This window comes from Tenrec ecaudatus, chromosome 1, assembly GCF_050624435.1.
Source record: "Tenrec ecaudatus isolate mTenEca1 chromosome 1, mTenEca1.hap1, whole genome shotgun sequence".
Taxonomy (NCBI): domain Eukaryota; kingdom Metazoa; phylum Chordata; class Mammalia; order Afrosoricida; family Tenrecidae; genus Tenrec; species Tenrec ecaudatus.
Window position 1 is genome coordinate 97,305,059 of NC_134530.1, and position 6,479 is coordinate 97,311,537.

The 6,479-nt window shown below is 41.3% G+C and overlaps 1 pseudogene; it reads left to right on the top strand.

Moving 5' to 3' along the window:
• The first annotated feature begins 754 nt into the window (after positions 1–754).
• Positions 755–4,478, top strand: LOC142431148 (G2/mitotic-specific cyclin-B1 pseudogene; annotated as a pseudogene).
• The last annotated feature ends 2,001 nt before the right edge of the window (positions 4,479–6,479 follow it).

The window sequence follows — 6,479 nt, forward strand, 5'->3', positions numbered from 1 at the left end:
CAACATCACAACAGTTTCTGTGGCATTTTTTACTGAGCAGGAAACAAAATTTCACAGCCCCATGTCATTCTCTTAAATCGGCCATCACAAAAAACTAGGTTAGAGCAAAACTGCTTTGAGGAAAAAAATTCATTTTGATTAGAGAGGCTTCCAAGGCGATGCCAATGGGTGTGCTAACTCAGAGTAAGTTGCTTGATGGTCGCCTAGTGGGGAAAATGAGGACTACTACAAAAGCTCCCCTCTGCCCATTGCAATTCCAGTTTTTATCCGGGGGTGGTGGTAACTACTCATATGCTAAGTGAAGTTAGCCAAGCACAAATGGGCAAGTACTGCATGAGTCCACTGAGGTAAGTTCAAACAGCAGACGGGCATAAGGTAAAAGGCACACAGCACACAATTCCCAGGCTGAGGAGCAGATATTCTGGCAAGAGACAGACCAGAGCCAATGATTCATACTTCATCAACTCCAGATGTAGATAGGATTGGTGCTGAAAGGCACCCCCCCACCCAAAATGCCTTTAAGGCCCACAAAGTTGTAAGGCAAGAATAACAATGGGGATGGGGGTGGGGGTCAGGGCACTAATTGACCCAATAAATAGTCTTGTTTATATTTCCATAGGAAAGGGAGGACAAGAGTAGACCTCATTCAGGTGTGCCAATTCATGAGGTCGATGTTCCTGCTCTGACCAGCTCATTCTCAAAGATGACTTCAGGACCAGCCTCAGTTTGAGATGTGTCATCGTCTCCCGAGATGATGGTGCTGCAGATGGCTGCAGATACAGTTCAGGGAGTGCGGCTGGTCTGTACCCCCACCTGGAGTAAAACTGAGATGGGCCTGCAACAGACCAGTGATATGTGTGAAACCATGAAGTTCCCGAAAAATCCTGAATGTAGGCTTCTGGCTTGGGGGGCAGCACTTGGTTCCCATATGAACCCCTAAGGAGCCACAGTAAAAGACTAAAAGGCATACCTGGGGTGGTGGCACGAGAACACTCCATCCCTGACTGAGGGGATAGCAACATGAACTTAGAGGATGTTCACCTTTTGTACATGATTGCTGAAGATGGAAAGGGTATAGGTCAGCAGGAGCCGGGCTAGGTAAAATGGAGAGAAATGGGGACTGGGCTGATGGATTTTAGCATTTTTTTCTTTGTCTTTAGTACAAAGGTATTCATCTGCTCTGTGTCATGATTCCTGTCAGACTTGTGATTACCTGAATGTTTTTTGGGTGTTTATCTATACAAAATATTCTGGATAGACAATCTTATGGAGACAGTGACTGGACCAACGGTTCCTAGGGGTCATTGGATGAGAGGAGAGGGGAGAGGGGAGCCAATAATGACGGGTACAAGCAAAGAGTAAGTGTTCTAAAATTGATGGTAAGGAGTGTGTAGCTTTTCCTGAATTATATCTGAGAGAAATTACTGAAAGGTGAATGGTGGGTAAACATAACAGTGGGGCAGGAGGGCTATATATATATATCTCAAGGAAACAGATGGACTTTGGGTTTCTATTTAAATCTTGTCTCAGTACAAGAACCTCTTGTCCTAATAATGTGGCATTGTATGATACTAAGCTCCCTGACACATCACTAAAGACAATATGAGTGTATAAGAAAATATGCTGAAGAAGGCTGATGGTGCTCAGCTAGCATCTGGGTTTTAAAGACTTGTAACTTAACAAGTGACCGTGTAGTGGGGAAGCAACATGGAAGAAGCACATCAACCCATGTGTTCATGAGGTGTTGAAGAGAAGAGGCAGCAAAAGCTCAGAAGGTCAAAAACAAGCAACCAGCCCAATGTGAAGGGGCGTGGATGCAATAGAGACCCAAAATCCATGTGCCAGATAATTGGACAGCCCCTCTTAGAAGGGCCACATGGAATACATGATAAAGCCAGGGTGTGGTATGGCATCGATGAGCCTCATAACTATCCTCTTCTTCTTTAATATTTCCTCCCCTCATTAATCACATTAGAATTGCATATGTTCATTTGTATATTTAAAATCACTTGGTACATGAAAGTTAAAATAGATGACCCCTCTTAGACAGGGACAGGAGTAATGGTTCCCTTGTGGTATGGAAAAAGGAAAGGGAAGTGGGTGGAAGGGGAGCAGATAGCATTGATGATTGTATAACCCCACCCAATGGGATTGAACAGCAGAAATGTATGTGATGGATGTGTAGGAAATGTCAATAAACTAACATATATGTATGTATGTGTATGTGTGTGTGAGTATAAAGGAATTAGTCGTAATTTCTTCGGTGGGAGGAAAAACTATTTTTTTTCAAGGAAGACCAAACTAACACCCAACTTATTAAAAATGTTTGAGGACAAAAATTAATAAGGAACTATGAGTGGTAGAATTTGTTTGGTGACCCTTTTTGGTAAATAAAGTGGAGAGAATAATTGTTTAAATAGCATCGAGGAATGATATCCAATTTTGACTTATTATTTTATTTAATGAACACCTCATAAAAGCTTAACATTTTTTTCTTTTTTAATATTTTATATTTCATACAAGACAACTGAAAAATATAATTATATTTTATATTTTATTAAATAAAGTAGCATTTCAAATAAAACTTTTCCTATAATATTATTCTGTGTGATAATGCAAATGACAATTTTACTTTCATTCAACTCAAATATGGCAATAATCCCACAGCTTATAGCAAGTAATTTAGGGTTTCAATGTACCTGCTATTGAAGTTACAGGAGACTTCAAGGTTAAGGAGCTGTTTAAGACACGCACTTTCCACAAAAGCAGCTCCATCCAGATAGCAGGCAAGAATGAAGTTGAAGACTACACTGGGAATTATTAACTATTGAATCTATTAAGTCATTTAATTGTGAGTATTTAATGGTTCCAATTCAGAGTACCCTATTGAACCTTCTAGAGCTGCCTCACAAAATTTCTAAGGTTGAAATCTTAAGGGAAGCAGACTACTCTTTCTCCACAGCAGTTGGCTGATAGTTTCGACCTGCAGTCACAATTAATAATTGCATCACCAGAATTCCTCATATGTACATACACAGGTCAAACAAAAACAATTAATGTGTTGTTTCAGTGTAACCATCTTGTTTGCATATTTATTTAAATGAACGTATAGATGTTGCAGAGGGACGACTGTTGCTTTGTAGTGGCGTTTGGTCCCTGGTTTGCATGGGGCTTCCGAGTTCTGCATTTTCCCTCTGAATTATCATCTGGTGAGAGGAAGCCAGGGCTCTCTGGGTCACCAGAAACACACAGCACCAGGAAAACTGAAATAAGTCAAAGACCAATATTGCAGGCTCCAAGCCAGTGCCTGTGGCCACTGGTGCTACTTCACAGCCCAGACCGAGGCCAGGGATTCCCCATGGAGGCATCGGTAGCAATTTCAGAGGACAGTCCCAAGGCAAAATGCTGCTAATAAAGGAAGTAAAAATGTCAGCTGCTGGAAGTTATGACCAGAGAATCATCAAAACCACTGGAAAAGGCACCTTTACGTGAGCCTGAGACTGAACCTGAACTTGAGCCTGTGCCTGAGCCAGAACCTGAGCTTGTTAAAGAAGAAACTCTTTGCCTGAGCCTATTTTGGTGGAAACTTCCTCTCCAAGCCCAGTGGAAACACCTGGATGTGGCCCCACAGAAGAATAGATGTGTCAAGCTTTCTCTGATGTAATAATTTAAGTGAGTGATGTGGATGCAGAACATGGGAACTGGTCCAAACCTTTGAGTGACTAGTGAAAATATGTATGGTTATCTGAGGCAACCTGAGGAATAACAAGCAGTCAAACCAAAATTCCTAGTGGGTTGAGATGTAACTGAAAATATGAGAGCCATCCCCATTGACGGGCTAGTGCAAGTGCAAATAAAATTCAGGTTGCTGTAGGAAACAATGTACATGACTATTTCTATCATTGATTGGTTCAGGCAGAATAGTTATTTGCCACCAAAGGTGCTGCAGCTGGCTGGTGTCACTGCCATGTGCCCTCCAGAAATCCGTGATTTTGTCCCTTTGACTGATCACACTTGTACCAGATCCGATAAATGGAAATGATGTTAAGGGCTTCCAACTTTGACCTGGGTTGCCCTCTGCCTCTGCACTCGCTCCGGAGGGTCGCCAGGGTTGGAGAGGTCCAAGAGCAGCACACTTTGGCCACACACCCCCATGGAACTCACTCTGTTGGACTATGATGCGGTGCGCTTTCTCCCTTCTCAGATTGCACCAGGAGCTTTTTGCTTAGCGCTGAAACATCTTGCTAATGGTGAGTGGACCCCAACTGTGTAGCAGTAGCTGCATGCACCAAATGATCTCTTTATCTTTATATGCAGCTCCTGGCTAAGAATATGGTCCAGGTGAATCCGGGGCTTACAAAGCGCATGATGATCAACAACAAGTAAGCCACACCTTAACATGCTAAGATCGCACTCCAGCACAGCAGAACTCTACACGAGTGTAAGATCTAGCCAAGTTCACAAGGTGTAACTTGTGAACTTGAATGGGAATACTTTAATATCTACACATAAAACTTGCACCATGTGCTGTCTATATCTATTATATGATACACTTACTTACGTTAAATAAATTCATTGGCTCTTTTTTATTTTTTATAACTTAAAAATAAATAAGCAATACATATTTTTTGTTTTTTATTCAGGGAGAGTGGGTATGCATGCTTAAAAAATTTATTACACATTTTCTAAAGCAATGTTAATAAAATGCTTACTTGTATATCATCTAGTCAATTCTGACTGCGAAGATAGAGTAGAGATGCCCCTAAAGTGGCCTTGTCTGTAATCTGTATGAAAGTAGAGTCCACTATGGGGAGCAGCTGCTGTGCTCAAACCTTCAACCATTTATTTTCAGCTGAGCACTTAATCACACCAGAATTCCTTAATCTTGCTTTTGTTATCAAAAAATCTTTTTGTTGGAATAATGATGTCAGACAATTTCCTCCTTTTGCTATAGTCATTAGATGACCAAATATAAGATTCAAGAGCATATGAAAATGAGCATGATTGTAAAAAATAAATGTGAGTGTTCACAGTGATCCAGCAATCCATGTAGCAATTCATGAATGTAGCTCCCACCAAATGTTTCCAGTTTGTTTTTTTCATCTAACTTCACACAGCTTTGAGAGGCTGTAAAGCAGCCAAGCTCAACTACCGTTCTGGTGCTAACAGCAGCTGATCAGAACTAATGGATATTTGAAATGTAAGTACATTTTAGTAGAAGTAAACACTGTTTAATGAGAATCTAAAGTTGAGGCCTGTCTTAGTTATCAAGTGCTCATATGACAGAAATACCACAAATGGCTGATGCTAACAGACACATTTATTCTCTCATAATTTATGAGAACGTCTGAATTCAGGGTGCCACCCTTGGGAGAAGGCTTTTGTCTCTCGTTCCCTTCATCTCTGCTTGGTTCTGTTCCCTCTGCTTTCCTCTCCTAAGAGACAAAAAGTCATGCAGACCACAGCAAGGAAACGCCTTTTACTTTATATTACAGTTGTGACTTAATTAAAGGTAGTGCATCTTACTTCCATCTCCTCATAACTGACTGCTGATCACATTTGAACACATCACGGGAGGAGGTGATTATATCCTTATGTAACTGGAAAATGACACATTCGTCAAACTATGAGAACCATGGCCCTAGCAAGTGTTTGTTGACATATATTTTATGCTGGTGATTGTTATTTGCCCTCAAGCCAGCTTCTATGTACATGTGTGTCACTATGTACAAACTGCTCACTACTGCACAACGTCCCCACAATTGTTATCTTTAGACCATTGTTTCAGCCACTGGATCAATCTGTCTCATTGAGAGTCTTGCTCTTTTTTTCTGATCCTTAACCAATGATGATGTCTTTCTCCAGGGATTGATCTCTCCTGTTAAGGTGTCCAAAGTGCAAGAGATGAAGTCTCATTATCTTTGCTCTTAAGACACATTCTGTGGCACTGCTTCAAAGACAGATTTAAGATACTTTTATGAAGACCCAGAAGAAAAAATCCTAGCAAGTTGAATGAGGGGGAGTGTAGCGTGGAGACCCAAATTCCATCTGTAGACAATTGGGCATCCCCTTACAGAAGGATCACAAGGAAGAGATGAGTCAGTCAGGGTAGAGCATAGCACTGATGGAACATACAACTTTCCTCTAGTTCTTTAATGCTTCCTGCCCCCCACTATCATGACCTCAATTCTACCTTACAAATCCAGCTAGACCAGAGCATGTGCACTGGTACTGATAAGAGTTCGCAACACAGGGAAGCCAGGACAGATAAACCTCTCAGGACCAGTAATGAGAACAGAGATACCAGGAGAGTAAGGGGAAAGTGGGGGGGGGCGGGGAGGAGGGAGAAAGGGAGCACTGATCACTATGATCTCTATATAGCCTCTTTCCCATGGGGATGGACAAGAGAAACATTGGTAAAGATAGATAGCAGTCGGTGTAAGACATGAAAAAAAATTTAAAATAAATTATCAAGTGTT